The sequence below is a fragment of the Procambarus clarkii genome, chromosome 17 (assembly GCF_040958095.1).
Source record: "Procambarus clarkii isolate CNS0578487 chromosome 17, FALCON_Pclarkii_2.0, whole genome shotgun sequence".
Taxonomy (NCBI): Eukaryota; Metazoa; Arthropoda; class Malacostraca; order Decapoda; family Cambaridae; genus Procambarus; species Procambarus clarkii.
This window is the reverse complement of record NC_091166.1, coordinates 2,125,812-2,143,280: the sequence shown is the minus strand read 5'-3', so window position 1 is coordinate 2,143,280 and position 17,469 is coordinate 2,125,812. Positions and strand designations below refer to the sequence as shown.

General features: G+C 38.2%; 1 pseudogene; it reads right to left on the bottom strand.

The window, feature by feature from the left end:
• The window catches only part of LOC123751962 (voltage-dependent T-type calcium channel subunit alpha-1G-like), a 105,589-nt pseudogene extending 89,283 nt beyond the window's left edge, over positions 1-16,306 (bottom strand).
• Between the last annotated feature and the right edge of the window lie 1,163 nt (positions 16,307-17,469).

Below are 17,469 nucleotides of genomic sequence, written 5' to 3'. Positions count from 1 at the left end.
TGTCTTATTTTTCGTAATAGCGTTGAAAATAACATGTTATGCATAAAATGAATATAAACTAACACATATGGCAACACTAATTGTCTGACACTAGGGTGGTGCAGTCAGTGACTGCGTGTCTCTCATGGAGAGAGGATGTATGCTGACGCGCTCACACAATATCTCCCAGAACATGCTATTTTTGCTATTTGTACTGCAATATGACTTACCAAACGAACAAGAGAAAAGCATTGACAGCTAGATGCATGCGAGCTCTCCATACGAGCTGGCCGCAATGCGTAAATCACCAGTCACGAGTGCAACCCGTTCTCGCAAATTTAATAAGTCAATATTGACTTATTAAATATGTGCATAGGTGACATACTTAACATAATAGATACCCTTAAAAAGATTCATAGAAAACACCAACCTTACCTAACCTTGTTAGTATCTTAAAATAAGCATCTTATTGCTTCGTAATTACAATTATTACCTAACCTATAATAGGTATAGGTTAAGTAATAATTGTAATTACGAAGCAATAAGATGCTTATCTTAAGATACTAACAAGGTTAGGTAAGGTCGGTGTTTTCTATGAATCTTTTTAAGGGTATCTATTATGTTTAGTATATCACCTATGCACGTAGATAATAAGTCAATATTGACTTTACGAATTTGCGAGAACGGGTTGCACGAGTGACCGCAGGTTGAGTAAACTTGTCGAGCACGCTACGCAACTCCAACTTTTACAACTAGATCTCGTTTCACAGCCTTTATTTATTATTCAATTTACATGAAACTTGCACATTATATGTAGAGTTTACGCCTCTATAAACGCATGTCATTATTCTTATCTACGTAGATTTATTGATTTTATAAATAATGATACACTTCATTTTGTTGCATACGTTTTTGGGAAACTTTTATAAATCTGTATTATTGCACTAAATACATCTGGGATAATGATGTGACATGCAAATCTTTATTATATAGTAAGGTCATAGCTGAGTGTCGTATAAATGATTTTGGTTCACAATTGTGGGCTGTGAAATCAATTGAACATGGTTGAAAAATTCTTTTTTTTTTTTTTTTTTTTTTTCTCCGTCTCTATTTAGGCTGAGATGCTGAAACTTGGCCTAGGTGCAGCACCTTTCACATGCATCAGGATAATAAATTATGAATACCCTATAACAATTTTTTATATCCTGGTGATATGGCCCCTTAGTGCCGGTACATCTCGACTCGCCTTACTTCAGCGGCACATGTGAGTTGGCAGTATTTATTTATTTATTTATTTATTTATGCATATACAAGAATGTACATAAGGAATGTGAGGATACAATTATGGTAATTACAGTCTTGTAAAGCCACTAGCACGCGCAGCGTTTCGGGCAGGTCCTTAATCTAAGAAAATTTTAAGGAGGTAAATACTTGCAAAATTTATAGACAAAAAAATGATAACAGATTACATGGAATGAAAAAAAAAAAGATGAGAGAAAATTATAGGTACAGTATATTAAAGCACATAGGTAGTTATGATTGATTGCAATGACAGCTTAAAATGGTAGTTGACAACAAATTGGTAGGCACAATACAGCAGAAACAATATAAGATTGATTGCAATGACAGCTTGAATGGTAGTTGACAAAAATTGGTAGTCACAATACAGCATATGGCTAGCACATAAAAGAAGACAGCAATGAACACAATGATAAGGTTGTTTGATATTACATAAAAATTAGGAGATTGGGTACCACTAGGTACAGAGCAAATTTAAAGCTCAGTGTAGGAAACTAAATAGATGAAGTTAGGTACTTTTTGGTTTTGCTTTTAAATAAGGCAAAAGTTTTACAGTTTTTCAATTCACTAGGGAGTGAGTTCCATAGACTAGGTCCCTTAATTTGCATAGAGTGTTTACACAGATTAAGTTTGACCCTGGGGATATCAAAGAGATATTTATTTCTGGTGTGGTGATAATGGGTCCTATTACATCTGTCCAGGGAGAGTTTCAGAGCATGGTTTGCATTTAAGAACAGGGTTTTGTAAATGTAGTTGACACAAGAGAATGTGTGGAGGGAGTTAATATTTAGCAAGTTTAGAGATTTAAACAAGGGAGCTGAGTGTTGTCTGAAAGCAGAGTTAGTTATTATTCTGATAGCAGATTTTTGCTGTGTGATGATGGGCTTAAGGTGGTTTGCAGTGGTAGACCCCCATGCACAGATACCATAATTAAGATAGGGGTAGATTAGTGCATAATATAGTGAGAGGAGAGCAGAGTTAGGAACATAATATCTGATTTTGGAGAGTATACCAACTGTCTTAGAGACTTTCTTAGTTATGTGTTGAATGTGGGTGCTGAAGTTGAGTCTCTTGTCTAGGAATAGGCCAAGAAACTTGCCATCATTTTTATTACTGATGTTAATGTTGTCTATCTGTAGCTGAATTGCATTTGATGATTTGCTTCCAAATAAGATGTAGTAAGTCTTTTCGATGTTTAATGTTAGTTTGTTCGTTGACATCCATAAGTGGACTTTTTTTAATTCATTATTCACAACATTATTTAGTGTATGTGGGTTGAGGTTTGAGTAGATAAGGGTAGTATCATCAGCAAACAATATAGGTTTGAGAATATTAGAGACATTAGGCAGATCGTTTATATATATAAGAAATAGAAGAGGTCCTAAGATGCTGCCCTGTGGCACTCCAACGGTAATTGGTAGAGTGGAAGAAGTTGTATCATTGATGGTTACATATTGGTGTCTGTCACTAAGATAGGATCGGATGTAGTCAAGGGCAAGGCCTCGGATTCCATAATGCTGGAGTTTAAATAAGAGGTAGTTGTGATTAACAGTATCAAAGGCTTTTCTTAGGTCAATGAAGAGTCCAATCGGAAACTCATTTTTGTCAAGGGCTGAGTAGATAACGTCAAGGAGACTAATGATTGCATCATTGGTACTCTTTTGGGACCGGAAGCCAAACTGGCAGGGGCTGAGTATGTCGAATTTTACGAGGTAGGAATAGAGCTGTTTGTAAATAATTTTTTCAAATATTTTTGATAGAATGGGTAGATTTGATATTGGTCTATAATTGTTTATGTCCGCCGGATTGCCTCCTTTATGGACTGGCGTTACTCTTGCTTTTTTGAGGATATCAGGGAAGGTGTGACACTCTATAGATTTGTTGAACAGTAGTGCTATGGGTGGGGCAAGGGCATGGGAGGCTCTCTTGTACACAATGGACGGAATTTCACTGGTGTTCCCTGCCTTGGTTTTTAGAGAGTGTATGATGGACACAACATCTGCCGGGCTGATTGGTGAAAGGAGAAGAGAGTTTGGATAGCTGCCTGAGAGATATGTGTTAATATGTGTCTGAGTCTGTGGGATTTTACTGGCAAGATTAGCACCAACCGATGAAAAGAAACTATTAAATTCATTTGCCATTTCTAAATCAGTTGACGGTATATCCCCATCCTTGTAGAGTTTTATTTGGTTATGTGAGTGTTGTTTAGTTCCTAGGATACTAGAGATAGTTTTCCAAGTGTTTTTCATGTTGCCTTTTGCTTCATTGAATCTATTCACATAATATGCAAGTTTTGCCTTTCTTATGATACTGGTAAGCATTGATGAGTACCTTTTAGCTACTTCCTTTGAAACTAGGCCAATCCTAACTTTCTTTTCATATTCATGTTTCTTGTTGATTGAGTTGAGAATGCCATTTGTGAGCCATGGATTGTTTAATCTTTTGTCAGTTACTTGCTTTGTAAGAAGGGGACAATGAAGGTTGTAGAGGCTTAGAGTTTTGGAGAGGAAGAGGTTAGCTAATGAATTTATATCATGGGTATTATTGAATTCAGAATCCCAGTTAATATTGTGAAGTGCCTCTGTAAGATTGTCTAAAGCTGATTCACTGTGTAGCCTAAATGAAAATTTCTTGCTTTTTGGTGGTGTTATGTCCATGTTCGCTATGAGAAAGGTAGGATAGTGGTCAGTTGTTCTGTCGTAGATTATACCAGATACAAGGGGAGCTGTTATGTTTGTCCATATGTGGTCCAAGGTAGTGGCTGATGTTTGAGTGACTCGGGTAGGTTTGGTGATAGTGGGGATTAGCATACAGGAGTTCATGCTGTTAAGGAAATAGTCAACTTGAGAGCAGTTTTGTTGACCCAGGTCAATATTAAAGTCTCCTCCCAGAATGATGTGGTTTTTGTTGAGATTGTTGTTTATAATAAGATTCCTTAGGTTGTCTGAGAAAGAAGCTATGTTAGTATTAGGAAATCTATAGATGGCTCCAATAGTCAAAGAGGATTTAAGGGATTTAATTGTAAACTGAGCAAAAGTATATTCACAGTAGTCATCTCTGTCACTAATAACACTGTTGCAGATAAATGTATCTCGGTAATATATAGCTGTGCCACCACCTTTTTTATTAGGCCTACAGTTATGAATGGCTTTATAACCAGCTAAGTTGTAGAGTTGGGTATAGTCTTTATTTAGCCCAGTTTCTGTTAAAATAATGAACGATAGGTTAGTACCTAGTGCTGTGAGTAGTGCATTTAAATCGTCAAAATGTTTACCAAGTGATCTAACATTTTGGTTATAAACTGATAGATAGGTGCTATTTTGGAGTTTGTTTTTAGCCTGGTGTGCTGTGAAATACTTACAATAATGATGATCAATGTGCTGGTTGGTATAGATATGAGACAGAAGATTTTGATCAGGATCAATATCAGTGTGCATAGAGATGCAGAGGGATCACGATACAAGATACACGATAAAGCAAAACACAAGAATAAGAGCAGATACAATAAAATAGTAACAATTTAGAAGTAAAATAAAGATCCAATAGATAGCCAGGGAGGACACAGAAGTTACATAAAATAAAACACAAAAAATCAGTAGAGACTGACAATATAAATGTAAAATAAAAAATAATAAGAAAAATAATAATCATAAAAAAATGATCTTGAAGATAATTAGCTTAGTAATGGTTAATTAACAGGGTAATAAAAAGCCCTAGGTTTAGTGACAAGGGAATTAACTAAGAACAAATAATTAAGAGTATAAAACAGGCAAAGATGACAAACAAAAAATAAAGTAAAAATTAAAATAAAAATAAAAATAAACACCTTTGGAAAGGAAAGGCAGAGCTTAAGTACACTTTGGTTGTATGTGAGACTACAAATTATGTTCTGGTTATTCAGCTGATATCCCACAGTCATCCAGGAAAGAAGTGAGGTGTGCTTCAGTAGTTATGACATAAGTTTTTCCAGAGTCAGTCTTCCTAGCTATTATTTTACCATCGCGCACAAAACAATGTTTAATAGCAGTGGATCTATTGCGAATTCCACGTAGTTTAAATAAGAGATTTTGTCTGAATCTGGTAAGACATTCGTTCACATAAACCTTGGATTTCCTAGCGACTGCAGCAGTGATAAGGTCTGACTTGCGGGAGCAGCTATCCAACTTCACGCGTATCCTTCTGTTGTTTGCACCAGAGTAGTCGATACCCTCCCTGTGGCTGGGATTGACGTGGTACTAGCCAACGACTTGGTGACAGGTTGGAGCAACAATCTTCCCAAGGTCGTGGACGAGTCAGCCAGAACAGCAAGGTCAGAGGTAACGACGGGCCGTGGTAATGTCCAGGTAAAAACAGACCCGGATTTAAGTAAGTTTAATTTGTCCTCTCCCCTACAGATTGAGAACGTTCTAGCAGAGTCTCCTGATTCTTCTCCCGACGAGGAACATGCGGTTACGATAGCAGAGGTAACTGAGCAGGAAGAGAGGCCTCGTGTGCAAGCACCCACGGATACCAACGAGTCTGGAGCAAAGGCGGATGTGTACTTGCGGTATGGCAAGGTACAACGTTCATTGAACCGGCCAGAGATTCCCCAGACGTCAGAGGTATGTGAGGTGTGTTCGAAAGGTCTAGTGCCCTCTTTGGTCCAAACCAGGCTAATGGATGTAGCCGGCTATGGACATTTCAAGCTCAGGAAGCTTATCCCTCAGGTGACCAAATGTTTCCTAGCAGTATTTTGTTTTATTCTCGTGTGTGGCCTCGGTAAGGATCAGTGGACGACCCGGCAGATGATGGCTCCCGTGAACACCATGAAAAGATCCCAGGGATTAGAGACGTGCACTGCGAGTGTTGCAGTCGACGAAGGAACCTGGAAGGTGATGGTTGATACAGGAGGTACGACATATGATAATATGAGTGACTGTTTCCGGCAGGTTGACACCCCCCGCGTGATTGCTGAGCCTCAATGCAGCGTTATACGGAACGTTGGTCGACCTGACGGTGGCAGAGCGAATGCCATCTTCGGTGTGCAAGCAGCCCTGTTGAGACTAGGTGTAAGCCTAGTAGAGGCGTATGCAGTAAGTATTGACTTACCCACTGTCGCTATCACTCTGAATTATCAGACCCCTGTATTCTAGGTTCCCGTCTCCCTGAAAGACCGTCGGACCGGTACCAGAAATGCCGTCTGTGATCAGCCATCATCGGTGCCCCGACACAGGGAGGTGTCGAGTCACCCCAGATCGTGTCGATACCGATCCTTACTCGAGAGATGTGAGATGATGCCCCTGATTGACATCGCAGTGGAGACGTGGAAGATTACGCCAGGCAGGACATTGCCTTACATCTGCAAGTTCCCTTTGTACCAGGGTTTCTCCTTAGTACAGTTCTGTGGACGAGACAGCCTCGCGGTTCCAGTTTATAACGCATGTGAGTCCATTTGGAGTCGTGTTGCCGTACTAATTTGGTTTGTGTTTCTTTTTCTAGAACACCAAACCAAATTCCTTTTGGTGGGGAGGTGTTACGAACCCGGATCCAGCGTCCGAGCACGGAGCAGTGACGACCGCGCCATCTGTGGGTCGGCTCCCGAAACCCCCTCCAAACGGACGACGACACCTGGTGAGGACGACGAGTACTGGCCACAAGGGCCGGTTTCCAGTCCTGTGCAGCTCACAACACAGCCGCTGCTGACCTCTGGTGAGGTGAAGCTCAGACAACTGCGCCATCTATGGAGTGGATAGGTGGGCGTTTGTGTCTGAGCCTGTAAGTGAGGTGTTTAGTGTCCCTGTTATTGATGACGTGTCTGCTTACAGAGTCGACCTGGGACTGCTGTGATGGAAGTTGAGTCAGTCTACCCAAGGCAGCCGTCTCCATACCTTGTGCTTTGCTGCAGCAGCTGTGAAGTCGTCCCCCAGAAGAACACTGTGGTGTTACCCTGCCAGTGGAGTGGCAGTAGAAGGATTACCCGGGATCGACTGCTGGAGACGATTATCCACTGGGGTATTGAGGACAGGAGAGTGATTTGTGGTATCACACGAGGCTCCTGACTAGGGCGTTACCCTAATATCGCTCGTGGAGTGGCCTTACCTGCGTTGCTGGTCCGGAACCTGCCAGCAGACCTGCTGGACTTGTGGTTGACGGCCTCCACGGCGGTGCCCCCAGTGGACCTGTGTTTTGGCTGACCTGTGGCCAGGGTAGGCTCAGCTTCTCAAAGGATTCGTTGTGAGGCCACGAAAGCACCGAAGACTTAGCACCGGGAGCTTAATTCCAGCGTCTTCAGGAGAAGACGTTTGTGTACAGTGTTAATACCCCTCCCCCCGTGTAATCTTTTTATATATTATTTATTGGTGGTGGTCAATATATTATATTAAGTTTTTGCCTTTATTTCCCTTCCCCTTTAAGTTACTTGCGTCACGGATCACATCCCTTGAAAGTCACTACTGGCTTGGGGTCGGATACAACTTCCTCTAACAACATCAGAGTAAGAACCCCGTTGCGTCCCGAGAGGGCCGTAACAGTCTTTAACATGGTTGGGAAGGTCATTCCACATTCTGGGGCCCTTGATTTGTAGAGCATTTCTAGTTTGATTAAGTCGTACTCTAGGAATATCAAAACTGTATTTATTTCTGGTGTGGTGCTCATGGGTTCTGTTACAACCTTCTATGAATACAATAAAATAGTAACAATTTAGAAGTAAAATAAAGATCCAATAGATAACCAGGGAGGACACAGAAGTTACATAAAATAAAAAACAATTGTCATATTGTCTATATCTCTATATTGTCAGTAGAGACTGACAATATAAATGTAAAATAAAAAATAATAAGAAAAATAATAATCATAAAAAAATGATCTTGAAGATAATTAGCTTAGTAATGGTTAATTAACAGGATAATAAAAAGCCCTAGGTTTAGTGACAAGGGGATTAACTAAGAACAAATAATTAAGAGTAGAAAACAGGCAAAGATGACAAACAAAAAAAAAAATAAAATAAAAATAAAAATAAACACCTTTGGAAAGGAAAGGCAGAGCTTAAGTACACTTTGGTTGTATGTGAGACAACAAATTATGTTCTGGTTATTCAGCTGATATCCCACAGTCATCCAGGAAAGAAGTGAGGTGTGCTTCAGTGGTTATGACATAAGTTTTTCCAGAGTCAGTCTTCCTAGCTATTATTTTACCATCGCGCACAAAACAATGTTTAATAGCAGTGGATCTATTGCAAATTCCACGTAGTTTAAATAAGAGATTTTGTCTGAATCTGGTAAGACATTCGTTCACATAAACATTGGATTTCCTAGCGACTGCAGTAGTGATAAGGTCTGATTTGCGGGAGCAGCTATCTAACTTCACCCGTATCTTTCTGTTGTTTGTACCAGATGATTTGGTACCCACTCTATAAGCTGACTTAATGTCTCTTGTCTCTAAATTTCTTATATACATTAATGATCTGCCTAAAGTCTCTAACATTCTGAAACCTATTTTGTTTGCTGATGATACTACCCTCATTTACTCCAACCCCAACCCACATACACTAAATGATGTTGTTAATAATGAACTAAAAAAAGTCCACCTATGGATGTCAACCAACAAACTAACACTTAACATAGAAAAGACCTACTACATCCTATTTGGAAGCAAATCTACAAATGCAATTCAGCTTCAGATTGACAATGTAAACATTAGCAATAAAAATGATGGAAAGTTTCCTGGCATATTCCTAGACAAGAGACTCAACTTCAGTACCCACATACAACACATAACTAAGAAAGTCTCTAAAACAGTTGGTATACTCTCCAAAATCAGATATTATGTTCCTAACTCTGCTCTCATCTCTCTATATTATGCACTAATCTATCCCTATCTCAACTATGGTATCTGTGCATGGGGTTCAACCACTGCAAACCACCTCAAGTCCATCATCACCCAGCAAAAATCTGCTATCAGAATAATATCAAATTCTGCTTTCAGACAACACACAGCCCCCTTGTTTAACTCCCTAAACATGCTAAACATAATCTCACTCCACAAATTCTCTTGTGTCAACTACATTTACAAAACCCTGTTCTTAAATGCAAATCCTTGTCTGAAACTCTTCCTGGACAGATGTAATAGGACCCATTATCACCACACCAGAAATAAATATCTCTTCGATATCCCCAGAGTTAAACTTAATTTGTGTAAACACTCTATGCAAATAAAGGGACCCAGTTTATGGAACTCACTCCCTACTGAATTGAAAAGCTGTCCAACTTTTACATCATTCAAAATCAATACTAAAAAGTACCTAATTTCATCTTCATAGATTTTCACTTTTTGCCTTAAAATTGCACTGTATCTATTGCTACCCAATCTCCCAACCTTTATGTTCCCAATTTGAACATCTTTACCATTGAGATCATTGCTGTTTTCTTATATGTGCTGCTATTCTATTGTATGGTGTTTATAAATCTTGTTTATCTGTATCTTTTGCTACCCAGTCTCCCAATCTTTATGTACCCATTCTGAACATCTTTACCATTGTGATCATTGCTGTCTTATATGTGCTGTCAATCTACTGTATGGTGTCTATTAATCTTGTTTAAATTACTAATCAAGCTGTCAATGTAATCAATCAGAGCTTTAATATAACAATGTGCTTTAATATACTTACTTATCTCTCTCATCTCATTTTTCTCTTGTAATGTATCTTTCATTTATCAATTCTGATTGAAATTACCTACTTAAAATTATCTGCTAGATTAAGGACCTGCCCGAAACGCAGCGCGTACTAGTGGCTTTACAAGAATGTAAATACTGTACTATCCAATGTATTCTCACAAACCCAATGTACCTTCTTGTATATATATAAATAAATAAATAAATAAATAAATACATTAATGACCTTCCGAATGCACCAACACCTCAAACCTCAAACCAATTCTATTTGCTGACGACACAACCTTCATTTACTCCAGTCTTGACCCCCTTGCTCTAAATGCCACAGTAAATACTGAGCTAAATAAAGTCCATCTTTTTGGCTAACTGCCAACAAACTCACCCTTAACATTGACAAAACTTTCTATATTCTGTTTGCCAATAAATCCTCTAATCAAATAAATCTCAAAATAAACAATATCCAAATTTGTAACAAATTAGATGGAAAATTCCTTGGCGTTCTCCTTGACCACAAGCTGAATTTCCAGGGACACATTCTAAATATATCAAAAAAAGTTTCAAAAACTGTTGGCATTCTTTCTAAGATCAGATATTATGTACCCCGCCCTGCCCTGGTGACTCTCTATTACTCCCTCATCTATCCATATCTCAACTATGGTATTTGTGCTTGGGGTTCTACTACCCAAAATCATTTACGTCCTCTAATTACTCAACACAAAGCTGCTATTAGGACAATATCCAACTCTGGGCCCAGACATCACTCGGTACCCTTACTCATATCTCTGAATATGTTAGATATTAAGTCACTGCACATTCTCTCATGTGTATTATATATATATATAAAAACGCTGAACTGTAATGCCAATCCTGACCTCAAAAGCTTCATTGAAGGTTGTAACAGAACCCATGAGCACCACACCAGAAATAAATACAGTTTTGATATTCCAAGAGTACGACTTAATCAAACTGGAAATGCTCTACAAATCAAGGGACCCAGAATGTGGAATGACCTTCCCAACCATGTTAAAGACTGTACCTCTCTCAACCAGTTTAAGATAAAAACGTAGCACTACCTAATAAATTCCCTGTAACCTACCTTACCCCTCTATTGTCAACCCATGTCTGTTTTTTTTAAACAATATGCTGTTTGTCGACCTAATTGTATTTGTGCTGCTTTGTCAGCCATGTTCCCCCCTTTTTTGTTTTTATTTTTATTTGTTCTCAACACATTTTATTCTTTATACTCAATTAGTTTTAAGTTTTAGTCATTAATGTTTTTCCTGCCCGAAATGCTTTGCGTAATAGTGGCTTTAGGCATTATATGTACTAGCTCTATCTATTAATTGATAAATTTTTGTAAAATCTCTTGTATGTATGTACCTTACCTGAATAAACATTTATTTATTTATTATTTATTGGGTTTGAGAGAATACATAGCATAGTATTTACAATCTTGTAAAGCCACTAGTATGCGCAGCGTTTCGGGCAGGTCCTTAATCTAACAGATAATTTTAAGTAGGTAAACTCTATCAGAATTAATAAAATGATAACAAATACATTGCAAGAAAAAAATGAGATGAGAGAGATTAGTAAGTATATTAAAGCACATTAGTATATTAAAGCACATTGGTATATTAAAGCTCTGATTGATTATATTGACAACTTGATTGGTAATTCAAACAAGAATAACAGACACCCTACAGCAGATTGATAGCACATATAAGAAGACAGCAATGATCACAATGGTAAAGATGTTCAGATTGGGTACATAAAGATTGGGAGATTGGGTAGCAATAGATACAGTGTAATTTTAAAACAAAAGGTAAAAAACTATGAAGATGAAATTAGGTACTTTTTAGTTTTGTTTTTGAATGACGCAAAAGTTGGACAGCTTTTCAATTCATTAGGAAGTGAGTTCCGTAGACTGTGTCCCATTATTTGCATAGAGTGTTTACACAGATTAAGTTTGGCTCTGTGGATATCAAAGAGATATTTATTTGTGGTGTGGTGATAATGGGTTCTATTACATCTGTCCAGGGAGAGTTTCAGAGCAGGATTTGCATTTAAGAACAGGGTTTTGTAAATGTAATTGACACAAGAAAATTTGTGGAGTGAGATTATGTTTAGCATGTTTAGGGAGTTAAACAAGGAGGCTGAGTGTTGTCTGAAAGCAGAATTTGTTATTATTCTGATAGCAGATTTTTGCTGGGTGATGATGGACTTGAGGTGGACGTTTGCAGTGGTTGAACCCCATGCACAGATACTATAATTAAGATAGGGATAGATTAGTGCATAATATAGAGAGATGAGAGAAGAGTTAGGTACATAATATCTGATTTTGGAGAGTATCCCAACTGTTTTAAAGACTTTCTTAGTTATGAGTTGTATGTGGGTGCTGAAGTTGAGTCTCTTGTCTAGGAATAGGCAAAGAAACTTTCCATCATTTTTATTGCTAATGTTTACATTATCTCTCTGAAGCTGAACTGCATTTGTAGATTTGCTTCCAAATAAAATGTAGTAGGTCTTTTCTAAGTTAAGTGTTAGTTTGTTGGTTGACATCCATAAGTGGACTTTTTTTTAGTTCATTATTAACAACATCATTTAGTGTATGTGGGTTGGGGTTAGAGTAGATGAGGGTAGTATCATCAGCAAACAAAATAGGTTTCAGAATGTTAGAGACATTAGACAGATCATTGATGTATATAAGAAATAGGAGAGGTCCCAAGATGCTGCCCTGTGGCACTCCAACGGTTATTGGGAGAGTGGGAGAAGTTATATTATTGATGGCTACACATTGGTGTCTATCACTAAGATAGGATTGGATATAGTCCAGTGCATGGCCTCGGATTCCATAATGATGGAGTTTACGTAAGAGGTAATTGTGATTAACAGTATCAAAGGCCTTTCTCAGGTCAATGAAGAGTCCAATCGGAAACTCATTTTTGTTAAGGGCTGAGTAAATTTTATCAAGGAGACTAATAATTGCATCGTTGGTACTCTTTTGGGAGCGGAAGCCAAACTGACAGGGGCTAAGAATGTCGAATTTTACAAGATAGGAGTAGAGCTGTTTGTAGATATTTTTTCAAATGTTTTTAATAGTAAGGGTAGGTTTGATATTGGTCTATAATTGTTTATGTCTGCCGGATCTCTATCTCTATCTTTAAATCCAGCATTATGTATGTAATTATTTGTATGTACCTTTACCCGAATAAAAAAAGTATAATCTAAATCTAGGCGTGTGCCGGGCTCCTCACATGCATAGACGTGCATCCACCAAGGGAGAACTGTTTCCTTTAAAAAAATATTGAATTATGTGCTATTATATTTAACCAAACAACTCCAAGTAACTGGACTGGAAAACACGAGGAAAACATAAATATTAAATGAACACAACCAGCTCTAAATAAAAATAAGTTAAAGAATAAGATATGGAACCAGAAAAAAACATTGGAACACTTGTATGTGCATCGAGCGCCATTTTGTTAACAGTGCTAGTGAGTGTCCAACCAGAAAACCTTGACAAACTGCACCTATTATAAGGAAGAAGCACTACCAGTGACCGCTAAGTTCTCATATCAAGTCTAAGTCTAAGAAACAACACTCAAGCCTTGCCCAACCGTCAACATTGACTTTGACCCTGACGCGTCTCCCACCATCACCACTCGTGCAGTCACCCAGAAGAGAATACCTTCACACAAACTGCACCCATAATAAAGAAGATGAAGACGCGCCAGTGTCCACAGTGTGGGAAGGTATTAACTCGACTTGGAAGCATGAAGCGTCACATGTTAGTGCATTCAGGTGACAAACCTTATGAGCGTCCAGAGTGTGGGAAGAGATTCAGGCAGCTTGTAAGTATGAAGCGTCACACGTTAGTGCATTCAGGTGACAAACCTTATGAGTGTCCGGAGTGTGGGAAGAGATTTAATCAGCTTGGAAATATGAAGACTCACAGGATGTTGCATGGGGACGAAAGACCTTTAGAATGTGCTGAATGTGGCAAAAAATTTAGAGAACGTGGAACTATAATAGATTCAGATTCAGATTCAGATTCAGATGTTTATTCAGGTAAGGTATATACATACAAGTGATGTTACATTAATGGATTGATATATAGATAGAGCTAGTACATACAATGCCTAAAGCCACTATTACGCAATGCGTTTCGGGCAAGAAAAACATTAATATCTAGAACTTAATACTAATTGAGCATAAAGAATAAAAAGTGTTGAGAACAAATACAAATAAAGATAAAAAAAGGGGGAACATGACTGAAAAAGCAGCACAAATACAATAGGTTGACAAACAGTGATGATTAAAAAAAAAAAAAAAAAAAAAAAAAGAAAAAGAAAATAACAGACATGGGTTGACAAAAGAGGAGTGAGGTAGATTACAGCGAATTTATTAGTTAGTGTTTAGTTTTTATCTTAAACTGGTTGAGAGAGGTACAGTCTTTAACATGGTTGGGAAGGTCATTCCACATTCTGGGCACCTTGATTTGCAGAGCATTTCTAGTTTGATTAAGACGTACTCTAGGAATATCAAAACTGTATTTATTTCTGGTGTGGTGCTCATCGGTTCTGTTACAACCTTCTATGAAGCTTTTGAGATCAGGATTGGCATTATAGTTTAGCGTTTTATATATGTATAATACACATGAGAGAATGTGCAGTGACTTAATATCTAACATATTCAGAGATTTGAGTAGGGGTACCGAGTGATGTCTGGGGCCAGAGTTGGATATTGTTCTAATAGCAGCTTTGTGTTGGGTAATTAGAGGACGTAAGTGATTTTGGGTAGTAGAACCCCAAGCACAAATACCATAGTTTAGATTTTATTTTATTATTATTATTTTTTTTTTTTTTAATCAACACTGTTTGTCAACCTATTGTATTTGTGCTGCTTTTTCAGTCATGTTCCCCCTTTTTTTTATCTTTATTTGTATTTGTTTTCAACACTTTTTATTCTTTATGCTCAATTAGTATTAAGTTCTAGATATTAATGTTTTTCTTGCCCGAAACGCATTGCGTAATAGTGGCTTTAGGCATTGTATGTACTAGCTCTATCTATATATCAATCCATTAATGTAACATCACTTGTATGTATGTACCTTACCTGAATAAACATATTTATTATTATTTATTATAGATAAGGGAGTAATAGAGAGTCACCAGGGCAGGGCGTGGTACATAATAACTGATCTTAGAAAGAATGCCCACAGTTTTGGAAATTTTTTTTGATATATTTAGAATGTGTCCCTGGAAATTCAGCTTGTGGTCAATGAGAATGCCAAGGAATTTGCCATCTAATTTGTTACAAATTTGGGTATTGTTTATTTTGAGATTTATATGACTAGAGGATTTATTGCCAAACAGAATATAGAAAGTTTTGTCAATGTTAAGGGTGAGTTTGTTGGCAGTTAGCCAAAGATGGACTTTATTTAGCTCAGTATTTACTGTGGCATTTAGAGCAAGAGGGTCAGGACTGGAGTAAATGAAGGTTGTGTCGTCAGCAAATAGAATTGGTTTGAGGTGTTGGGAGGCATTTGGAAGGTCATTAATGTAGATGAGGAAGAGGAGAGGGCCAAGTATGCTGCCCTGAGGAACACCAATGTTGATGGGTAGGGTGGGAGAAATTGTATTATTCACAGAAACATATTGGAGCCTGTCAGTAAGGTAGGACTCGAGGTATTGTAGGGAGTGTCCTCTGACTCCATAATGATGTAATTTAAGAAGGTTATGGTGGTTGACAGTATCAAAAGCTTTACGCAGGTCCACAAATAACCCAACAGGGAACTCCTTTTTATCAAGAGCTGTATGAATCGAGTTAAGCATACTCGATTAAATAATAAATAATAAAGTACATGTTAGTGCATTCATGTGACAAACCTCATGAATGTCCAGAGTGTGGAAAGAGATTCACTCTCCGTGGAAATATGAAGACTCACATGTTAGTACATTCAGGTGACAGACCTCACGAGTGTCCAGAGTGTGGGAAGAGATTCAGTCGTCTTGGAGATATGAAGCGTCAAATGCTAGTGCATTCAGGTGACAAACTTCATGAATGTCCAGAGTGTGGGAAGAGATTCAGTTGTCTTGGAGATATGAAGTCTCACATGCTAGTGCATTCAGGTGACAAACCTCATGAATGTCCAGAGTGTGGGAAGAGATTCAGTCAAGGTGGAAGTATGAAGACTCACATGTTAGTGCATTCAGGTGAGAAAGCTCATGAATGTCCAGAGTGTGGAAAGAGATTCACTCTCCGTGGAAATATGAAGACTCACATGTTAGTACATTCAGGTGACAGACCTCACGAGTGTCCAGAGTGTGGGAAGAGATTCCGTCAGCTTGGACATATGAAGACTCACAGGATGGTGCATGCGGACGAAAGACCTTTAGAATGTGCTGAATGTGGCAAAAAATTTAGAGAACGTGGAACTATAATAAAGCACATGTTAGTGCATTCAGGTGACAAACCTTATCAGTGTCCAGAGTGTGGGAAGAAATTCAGTCGTCTTGGAGATATGAAGTCTCACATGTTTGTGCATTCAGGTGATAAATCTCACGAGTGTCCAGAGTGTAAGAAAAGATTCTTTCGTCTTGGCGATATGAAGTCTCACATGTTAGTGCATTCAGGTGACAGACCTCACGAGTGTCCAGAGTGTAAGATGAGATTCTGTCATCTTGGAAACATGAAGTCTCACATGTTTGTGCATTCACATGATTATCCTCATGAGTGTCCATAGTGTGGGAAGAGATTCAAACAGCTTAGAGATGTGAAAAGGCACAAGATGATGTGTTCAGGCAATAGGCTAAAGACTTTAAGTGCGGAAGATAATTGAGAGAACGTTGAGGTATAATGAGGCACACATTAGTAAATTAATTTACCTTTAATCTGATATTAAGTTTGGAAATTGAGTTTCTTCATGAAAATACAGTATTGTTCTATCACCATGTCTGTTGGATGTCCTTCAGTGGTAATTGTCCTGTTTTGATTAAGAAATATGCTTCATCATGAAAGGTTAAGATCTGAAGGCATTTTATGATTTTCTTCTTTTATGAAAGTTAAATACTCTTTGTAGACCAAGCAAGAATTAGAGAGGTTGTCAGTGAAGAAGTTAGGTACTCCTTATAGACTAAGCAAGAACTAGTGGTGTCAGTGTAGAAGTTGGGTACTCCTCATAAACCAAGCAAGAATTAGAGAATGGAGTACCTAGTTAGGTACTCCTCATGGAACCAAGCAAGAACACAATCGACTTGAGAATGGTCCAGGGCGGACAGAAACATCGTTGTCCCTTCACCTTCTAGTGTGTGGTCTGGTCAACATTCTTTAGCTACGTTATTGTGACTCATCGCCTGCACAAGAACTAGAGACATCATCAGTGTAGAAGTTAGGTGCTCCTCATAGACCAAGAAAAAACTAGAGAAGTTGTCAGTGTAGAAATTAGGTGCGCCTCATAGACCAAGCAGGAACTAGAGAAGTTGTCAGTGTAGAAATTAGGTGCTCCTCATAGACCAAGCAAGAACTAGAGAAGTTGTCAGT